The sequence below is a fragment of the Oryzias melastigma genome, linkage group LG13, assembly GCF_002922805.2.
Source record: "Oryzias melastigma strain HK-1 linkage group LG13, ASM292280v2, whole genome shotgun sequence".
In the NCBI taxonomy this organism is placed as follows: Eukaryota; Metazoa; Chordata; class Actinopteri; order Beloniformes; family Adrianichthyidae; genus Oryzias; species Oryzias melastigma.
In genome coordinates this window covers 20,161,099-20,171,158 of record NC_050524.1, presented here as the reverse complement: position 1 = coordinate 20,171,158, position 10,060 = coordinate 20,161,099, and the positions used below count along the sequence as shown (strand labels likewise).

Genomic DNA, 10,060 nt, shown 5'->3' with positions numbered 1-10,060 from the left:
TACATTAGCTCAGAGTTAGCTTAGTTGTTTTTGTTACGCTTGCTCAGAGTTAGCTTAGTTGTTTTTGTTACGATAGCTCGCAGTTAGCTTTGTTGTTTTTGTTATATTAGCTCAGAGTTTGCTTAGTTGTTTTTGCTACGTTAGCTCTAAGTTAGCCTAGTTGTTTTTGTTATATTAGCTCTGAGTTACCTTAGTTGTTTCTGTTACGTTAGCTCCGAGTTAGCCTAGTTGTTTTTGTTATATTAGCTCAGAGTTAGCTTAGTTGTTTTTGTCACGTTAGCTCCGAGTTAGCCTAGTTGTTTTTGTTATATTAGCTCAGAGTTAGCTTAGTTGTTTTTGCTACGTTAGCTCCAAGTTAGCTTAGCTTTTTTTTGTTATATTAGCTCCGAGTTAACTTAGTTATTTTTGCTACGTTAGCTCCAAGTTAGCTTAGCTTTTTTTGTTATATTAGCTCCGAGTTAACTTAGTTATTTTTGCTACGTTAGCTCCAAGTTAGCCTAGTTGTTTTTGTTACATTAGCTCTCAGTTAGCTTGGTTGTTTTTGTTACGTTATCCTCTTATCAACTAATTTTGACAGACAAGTTGTTTTACACCTAATGAGTTGAGTGGCTTCTCTGCTATTTCTTTTTTATTATTTTTCCCACCACTTTTGGGTCTAAAACTGCCGTTTTGTCTACACTTCTCTTGTCTACATTTTCAACAGAATTTTCCTATTATAGGATCAATAACCTAAAAAGTTCTATTTTGCTTTAGTTCAATAAATAGACTTTAACACGCACATGCAGTTTGATAAGTGGACTTTCGGGACTCAGTGAGTATCCTTGTGACTCTGACTTATTTTTGACAGTTTGTTAACAGGAGATATTCATATTCAAGACAAAGAAAAGTTATATTGAAAAGAGACATGTTAAACGTAAAACTTATTGTTGTATTCATATTTTTTTCTGCAAAATGGTGCATGAAATGTAAATTTGTGCACATCTTTGGATTAATGAATATGACTTTTACTTTATGAATACGTTTCTTCTTGACAGCTATCTTACTTTATAGAAAGCGCTGAGAAGTACTCACTGACCATAAAACCTGTTTAAGCCAGTTTACAGACTCTCACTTTCAATGTTTTCAGGGTGATTATAAGAAGATGCATCTTTAAAATCTACAAAACATTTTTTGTTTCCAGCATTTAGGCTGATTCAGCAACAGGTTAGTGAATCTCGCTGCAGGACTCTCCAGCTAACACCCACTGCTTTGTTCGTTAGCTGCACACAAGCAAAAATATGTCATTTTAGTGACCTGCTGTTAATGGCAAGAATCACTAGAGCAGTAAATAATTGCAATTTTCACAAATAAAACCACTGAAGGTCATCAGATCCATCCAAAGACTTTTTCTGTAGGTTTTGTTTTCAATCAGTTTGAGGCATAATTGTGAGCTTTCCCTCATCTCTCCTTTCATTGTTCCATCTGCACACCAGAACTAACCACAGATCTGACCGCTCTGGTTCTCCAGGTCTTCATGGAAGAGAAACAAACCTTGTGATCCTCTTGTGAGGGGTGAGTTTATCTGAAGCCCTCACAGATCTAGTGACTTCAAAGTACTTTTTTCAATTAAGTATTTTTGTGCATCACATCACTTTTGCTTTCATTATGGAATTGATTTAAATGTAAAATAACACCAAAAACAAACACTATCACAGGTAATATAGGAGGACTGAATTTTCTTTTAACTCCCAATAAAAGCGACAAAAATTAAACCAAAATAACCAACGCGGATATTTGTCAAACAGACCCTAGAAAAATGAATCCCCTCTTCAGGATTGGAGCGCATCGGCTTCAGCTGCAAAGCTTGATAATCCTTCGGTGCCGCTGAGCAGCTCACAGATCTGAGCAAGGATAATCTGGAGGAGATGTGACACGTCCCCTCAAGGAGTGCTGGGATGATATATTGTCTTGGCCTTTAATTAAAAATCTGATAACAGCCACTTGATGCTGTCCACCCACAGCTCAGCGTTCTGGTTTTTTTCCCTTCTGCCCTCACAAATCATTCTAATCTGGTGTGGAAGGATTTTATGTTCTCCCGTCTTATCCTGTTTGACACTTCTGAACCTGCTTTCTCCTCCTTTCATTCATCTTTTAACAAAGCAGAAAGATAACTTCTGCTGTGGTGGAAATATTACTTGGAGATTGAACCTTTAAGTGCTGTGAAGTTCTCAAAAACTTGTGGATTTTATTAAAGGATACCAGCTTTTCTCCACAGATTTGCTCTCATTTCTACTCCCCAGATATCTTGACTTTACATGGGCTGTAGAACAAAGTAAACACGACTCTCATCTGAACAAGTAAAACACAATTTTCCAGTCGTTTAATGGTCTGGAAGCCTTTTGGTGGCTAAATTGTTCCCTCATCATCAGAACCACGGAGCGTGATGGTAAATCAAAAACCTTCATGAAGTGAGGTTTAGATGGATGGAAACAGAATCTTTAACATAATGTGTAGATTTAAAGGTTATGAAGCCTCACTCTGCAGAACACAAAAGCTGAACTCACTCCAGACCGTGTCTATCAGGAAATACACTTCCACATTAAAATGCTACACTTATTCTGAAGGGCCCATCTACATAGTTTGGACCCCTTAATAGCAGGAGCCATATTTTTCAGTGAATGAAAAAAAAAAAAAAAAATAATCAATGAGGCTCTAAAAGTTCGATGAAAACAAAAGTAAGACGCTGAAGGATGCTTATAAATAATTAATTAAATATCACCCTGTCAGCATTTTAAGTATCGTCAAATGAAATATCGCGATATATCACCAAATCGATTTTTCCCTACACCCTTAGTATTTTACATGGTGCTTTTTTGTGCCTACTGAGTACTTATATGATATTTACGTGGTATTTTTTTGGTCTTACATGGCACTTTAATACCACGTTTAATTATATAAAGAAAATGTATCTCAAAATTGCATTTATGAGTACTTCTTTATTCAAATCGTGAATCAGGAGCAGAACTAAAAGTGCCGTTTAAAAAGTTGTAAAGTACGATTTTCCATTCTGTTGCACTTGCAGACGTCTAGATCCATGAACATTTTTGTTTTCCTTGTCTGAGCTGATATCGGGCTCAAGACTGGATTGCTCCAATTTTGCTCGCCATTTTTGTTGCACCACCAATGTTAGGTTGGAGCTGTAAGTTAGTGGGAGAGAGTGTAAACAGAGAGCTCTCAGTTGACAGAAAGGGGGGTTGGGTAGCGTCAACTTTTCCCCCACACAACTCAGAAGTGAATTTCTAATGAACTCTCGCTGCTCTGCAGAGAATATGTCCTCAAAACAACACTATTTTTTTTTTACTTTGGCTAAAAACAGCATATTTATAGCTAAAAGACCACTGGGAACGCTTTACAAAATAGACCAAAAGATGATCACAGGGAAACTGTTTATTTGGCAAACATCAACAGAAATCTCTGTGCTCAGAGGTCTTTTCTCTTGAAACCAGCTCCAGACTGACTTCAGCAGACTGGACCCAAATCTACATATGCCAAGAGCCTGAGCGCCACCTCCCTCCACCACATTTTCTGTCACTCATTGCTTTTTCTTCCCTGTTTTCACTCATGGTCCACGTTAAGTTTTCCTGAGTTGGAACATTTCCATGGCAACCAGTCGCCAAGGAACAAATCCTCTCTGCGTGTTTGCGTGAATAATGCAGATGACGTCAGATGAGCAACAAGATGAGAGGCTCCTCCATGTGTTTTCTTCTCCCTTTGATTTGGCGTCTTCTGTCTTTTACAAACAGTGAAAAAAAAGAAGATGATATTTTTGGGGGATTTCTGTGACGTACAGAATCAGAGATTCTTCCACCGTGAAGAGCTGCAGCGAGCTCAGGAGTCGAGCAGGCAACGTGTCAGCCTCTGCGGTCGCGGTTCCACATCCAAGAGTGAGTGGTTGCATTTCAGAAAGGATCTCTTCGACGCTGCTGCCTCACTGTTGCACATTAGATTGACACTCAGGAGGTGTGAAATCACGGAAGAGAAGCCACGCTTAATATTCCTATCACTGCTGCTGGGACCAAAACAAGCCTGTACCTACTTTCAGTTCCATGTTTAGTAACAGAAAAAAAGATGAAGCAGTCATCCTTTTGCATTATATTTCACTTATGATTCAAGCTAAGTCGTGCTGTTCCAAATAGTTTTAAATGTTGAAATTTACACAAAAAAAATTTTGTTCATTAATTACTTAGATCAAAATAAACAAAAAAGTACATCTGGAGTTCCCCAAGGTTCCATACTGGGCCCTCTACTCATTTTCATAAGCATTCATTCATTGAAATTTTACTAAACGAATTCAAACTTTTTCCTTTAGTAAGCTGGAAGAGCAGCAAGTACAACTAAAATGTTTCTGCTGGCGAGTTCAAAACCAAAAAGTGTCTTTGGGTTAAAAGGACCTGACTGAACTGCACCAGCTCACCCTGTGCTGACATGTGGATCTGGTCAGACCTTGCCCTGTAGAGCCACTGCCCTGATGATGAGGAGGGGATGAAGGAAGGAAAGAATGGAGCTTCACCTCTCACATGTGTCTGTTAAGGCGACCTCTGCATTTTCAAACTGCTGAGCAGCTGCAGAGTCAGACGTGTTCTTCCAAAACCAGAGGCATCTCTGATGTTCCGTTTAGTCTTCCTCATATGAAATCAATGATTTACTAATTACGCTGGGTGGCATGTAAACAACAAGAAACCAACTTGCTGCAATTAATAAAGGATACAATATGCATAGTACAGACGTGGATGTCTTGATTAATAAGTTAATAATTAAGCTTGCAAGATTGAGAAATTACTTCATATGGTGAAAAACAGAGAGTTGTGTCAGGTGCTTGAACGTAGCAGATATCTGGGGCAGATGAACTAACTAGACTAAGAACTAAGAAGATTCTTATCAGCAAAGACTTCTGATTCATCCGAGAACAACAATGTATGGGAAATAAAGAAGATCACCAGGTTTTAACTTCATCTCAACAGCAAATCAAAGCCGGAATTTGCAGATTTATCATTTAAAATGGAAAAGGATTCTCTGAAGCACCTCACTGAAGTCCAGTGTACCCCAAGGTTCTGCCAAAATCAGTCTGTTCCTCAAGCAGGTTTGCGTGCTCCCCAAAAGAGCGAGATCAGAAACGGAGCTCGGCGCACTCCAGTCCACACGCAAAGAACCATCAACCGCAACTGTCAGGAGGAAGAGATCCACAGCAAGGTTTCAGCTGCTTGGGACGGCACCAACTCTCCAAAAACAGCCCCCAGTGCAACGGCCATGCTAACCCATGCCTCTGGCCCGACTCAGAAATGTGATGTTGTCTTATCTCACTGCACTCTGTTCCTAAAATAACAACCAGTTAAAGAAAAGCAAAGAGATGGCAAATAAAGGATTAAATACTCATTGAAGTTGGATTTTGAAAAAAAAAGGACTTCAGATAGAGCTCATCCAGCCTGGTTCCAGAGAGACATACATCCAGCTTCATCGAGGAGCTTTTCTGCCCCCTTTATTACAGGGTTTGTAGTGAGATAACTCCAAGGTTTGGTGTGAAGATCCATCATTCATGCGCTCTGGAAGCCATGCGCTACATGCACTTCTGTCAGAAACCCAAACAGTTTTCACACAACAAACCCCCGATCAGAAAATCTGGGACATGGAACAACTCAAAGTTCTGGCAGTTACTTTGTTTTTAACTGTAGAGCACTATTGATGGGTTATTTTCACCCAAATTTACATGATTTTCAATATGTTGCATTATTCTGAGTGTCATGGGCCATTGGCTAAAGTCTCTAGTATTTTTTTAGGATTTTTTGTTCTCAAATTCCTAATTTTTCAGAAATTTTCTTGCATGTTTTAGGACCTTCCTATATTTTTCTTTCCATTTTGTCACATGAACCACAGTTGAAAATAGAAGAAAACTAATTTATCATGTATTGTCGTATTTTTATTTATTTTTTTATGACAAATACTTTTTATCGGGTATGTTACATGGGTCAAAAATTTCCAGATGGTGCAACTTTTTATAGTGACAGTGTTCTAGGGTTAAATGAAAGAAGTAAAGGACCCTCACAAGGTTTTTATGCTTCAATTATTTCTTACATTTCATTTTGAGTCTTTTTTATTGCTGACAACACATTGGGAAGAGTAAAACACAAAATTTGGACAGCTCAGACCAAAAGGCCGGCCAATCCTCTGAGTTATGTGCACTCACTGTGGTTTTAGATTAACTAAAGAAATGCACAGACATCAGTTTATGATGTCATTAAATAGATTTAGAAACAGAGCTGTTAATACTGTTTTCCAGAGATATTTTTTTAACTTTATGGAAGTGAATTTGAAATGTATGGATTTGTCAAAACTGGTTTCCACTGAACCACAATGACTGAAACGGCTTTTATAGAAAATGATTAAGTGGCGTTTGTCAAATCATAAGTTTTAGCAGCGCTTTGCTGAACCCTGTAATGATTCTATCAGCTATTTCAAAGCTTAGCTTTTCCTTTTTTTTCCCTTTTTGTATTTGTTTCCAAAATATTAAGAAAACATCATTCTGGAAATGGAAACTACATTTTCTTTTTTTTCCTTTATGTTCTTTTCCCATTTTCGTCCACTTTGATGGCCTGATGGGAAAAGTGAATGCATGTAAACCAACATTAACTCCTTTTTGAAACAGTGCATCACATGTTCCAGAAAACTCTCTGATCTGGGGTTAGAGGTGAAGCTGCTTCCATGATCCATGCGATCCCATCATTCCCAAATGTGCAGCTTCTCGCTGAACATCACAGATGTCACCACACCCTCTCCAGGCTGCGACCACCGCTTTGTTTCACCTTTTCCAAGCCGTTTTGGAGCAGAACGCAGACGGCTCCCGTCAGTCACGAGCATCCAGCGCGCGTGCGCGCCACTTCTCAAACCAGATTTGCCAAACGAGATTATAGGGAGGTGGGCCTCTAAATGTCAGCGCCTGGCTCCTGTTTCCTCTCGGGGAGGCGTGTCTGGTTACCGTCTTTGTGAAAGAACAAGTCGCTCGATTAGCGCCTCGCGCGCTTCTCCAATACTAATACTACAGTTTTAAAGCTGGCCCCCACCCCCACCCCTCCCTCCGCCGCTCAGACTCCTCATTTAGAAGAGCTCAGGTTGCCCCCCTTCCCCCAGGTGAATTCAATACTGATGGGATCGGGTGCCCCGCGCGCTTTGTGTGCGTGGATCTCTGCTCCCGGGAACGGCGCGCGCCTGCTCTGTCCGCTTGGCACCTCGTTTCCAGAACGTGACGGTTATCTGAGCCTTGCGCACGTGCGCTGTGCAGACCCTCAAAGTGTGAGGAGGAGGATGAAGAAGAGGGTTCTCCGGTGTCGGCTTCCTCCTCAGTGGAAAAGATGCTGAGAGGGTTTCAGAGTCTGTTAATGAGAACAACCCCCACCCCCATCCCCGTCACCTACAGGCTTTAAATGTTCGAAGGCTAAAAGACCGCGCGCTAAATGGTAATTAACGCACGTTCTGCCTGAAACTTGATGCGCATTTCCGTGCGTGGGAAAGGCCTGCGGAGCGGATGTCCTCCATCCGCGCGTCATTTGTTCGATACCTGGTTATCTTGATGAATCTCCGTGTTTGTGATCCCCTGTCAAACGCGGCTGCAGCATCGTCTTCATGTTTTGTGCATTTAGGCTTTGCGCTAATTGCGCGCGCGGGGGCCTGCATGGCTCCCACTCGCTCGCGCCGTTTCTCCCTTGTAGTTTCCGTTGTCGTGGAAACTGCAGATCCAGAGACCGCCGCCGTTTACCCTTTTTTTTCCCTCCGTGACTTTTTGCAGGTGGAGGGGGGGGGGCAGATTTATAAACGAATTGGCGCAATAGGTCAAGAGTGGCCACTTAGCAGGAAAGATGGGGGAGATAGGAGGCAAACAGGTGGCTGTGGAAACGGCTCCTCGAGGCTCCACGAGCCCACGAGGCATGTCCTTCGAGGAGAAGGCGATATTAGTGACACGAGATCCGTTCAAGGCGGGTGACCTGTGAGCGCAGAGCGGTTGGATCGGAGCTCAGACTGAACAGAACGATGAAACAGAATCCTCCATGTCTGCGGGTGAGGGTGGGCTCGATGGATGTGGGTCAGGATTTGACCTACTGGCTGCAGAGGAGAGTCGGTCCAGCGACGGGGAGTCTCGCGTCACTGTTTGGCGAGAGCGCAGAGACGGGTGAACGCGCAAACGCAGCAACAGCGCCTGTTTATTTTGAAAATTCCACGCACACGTCTCGGATGCCACATGAGAGAGTGGTCACTTAATAGTTTGCAGAAGCGTCCCTACCTTGCAGCTAAAGTGTGTCAGCGCGGTCAGAACCATGGTGTCGGTGCTGAGGCTTCACGCAGCGAATCGAAGCGCGCAGCGCCTGCATGGATGGAGTCAAAAGCTTGACTGGCGTGTTCACCAACAAGCTTCTTGCAACTCTCGTCGCATCGCGATGTTTAGGCTGCAGAATCCCTTCCCCTCAACTCCTACAAGACACATCCGCGCACGTGCACACCGTCCCACTGCTTCTGCTTCAGCCGCATTTGGAGAGGATGGCACGTCTGCCCTCTGAGGCAGCAAAGCTGTTGTCTGTACATCATCATTTCAGGCACAGCATGCTGTGCGCTGCAAGCACCCCCACCCACCCCCAAATGAAGGCTGCAGCAAAACAAATGCCAGAAAAAAACAAGAAAAAACAGGCTTCCTTCAAGTTTTTTTTCTGGAGGGCAAATGAGATGAGATCTTACCAACAGGCGCTTTGGAGCTGATGCAGCCCATCGTCCATCTGCATAAAAACCCTCAATCTATTCAACCGCTTCCCCCATTTATCCTCGTGCATGAGACGCAGCGCGTACCTCTCTGATCGGTCGCTCTCCTCAACTGCGGAAGCTGCGCTGAGTTCCGGTGCGAGGCGGGGAGGGGGGGTGCTCAGACCGCGGGATCGAGGCCGAGGGCGGGGGGGAGTCGATCCATCCTTTCGATGTTTGTGTCTGTCTGCGCATTGACCGCTTTCACATCCATGCGCACGCGCTCGTTTCGGTGTTTCCCCCCTCAGTCAGTCTGTGACCTGCGCCGGTTCAGCACCACAGCGGGTGGACAGCGCTCCGCTCCGAGGCTGCTGCTGCTGCTGCGGAAGGGTGGACGTCCATGGCGGCGTGGGGAGGGAGGGGGGCAGCAAAGGTCTCAGGGATCAACTCATGAACCGCCTGTTGTGTGTGGGGGGCACGCCTCACGGTCAGCGCGTGCTCTCTCCTCCTTCTGCCCGGTCAGGATGCGGGCATTTCAGCCCAACTCATTGCAACGCAAACATCCCACGCGTTTCCCCTTATATACAAGCAACGCGGAGTTTCCGCCCACTGACTGTCTCCTATTGATGCGGGAGCGGGATTCTATGCGATTGGCTGCCGTGACCTCCCTCACTGGGGGTGTGAGGAGCAGGGAGGAGCTAAAAGGTGCACTTCTCCCCATATCTTTTCCGATCTTGCATAATCCAACAGGTGAAAAGGTTCAAACCAGGAAAAGTCCTGCGCGTAACGCCAGGTTTGAGGACACCTCATCCTGCAGGAGCAAACAGAGATGCTGGAGTGGGAACACGCGTGGACAAAGTGACACATTTACTCCACGTCCGGGGACTTGTAGGACAGCAGAACCTCCTTCATGCTCCATGCAGCGCAGTGCTGCAGGCTCATCATGACCTCACCGCTCCCGCATCCAAATATAGACACGTTTTTGTCTTTCAAGACAACAACCCCGGTCAGCTTTGGCCCCTTTCATCTCACCAGCAGCACAAGGCGGGAATCTATAAATTAGCAGTTGGGGGAGGAGCTTTGACCCACTTGTAAGCGGCCCATCCACGGCCTGGCCTGGCACAGAACCCTCCTTGGTTCTCTCCTCTCGCCCACCAGAATTCTAAACATAGACCTGCAGAGCTGCTGACCCACAAGGCCGCCCCCCCGCTGCGCGTTTTTTCTCCCGTGGTGCGCAGACTTATTTTAAAGCCCTGAAAAGAGCAGGTGGGAGCTCCGTGGGTGCTGCACTACTAATTTAAGG

The 10,060-nt window shown here is 44.2% G+C and overlaps 1 long non-coding RNA gene across 2 annotated transcripts; it reads right to left on the bottom strand.

Annotated features, from left to right (window-relative positions):
- Positions 1–3,411: 3,411 nt before the first annotated feature.
- On the bottom strand, positions 3,412–9,765 carry LOC112149352. 2 transcript variants are annotated; one of them, XR_002919782.2, is made up of 3 exons: positions 7,589–9,765; positions 3,848–3,970; positions 3,412–3,769 (listed from the first exon to the last, which is right to left on the bottom strand). It is a non-coding gene; the product is annotated as an uncharacterized LOC112149352 (long non-coding RNA). The 2 variants fall into 2 exon arrangements; XR_004948912.1 differs by having other exon boundaries at positions 3,412–3,970; positions 7,589–9,764.
- Between the last annotated feature and the right edge of the window lie 295 nt (positions 9,766–10,060).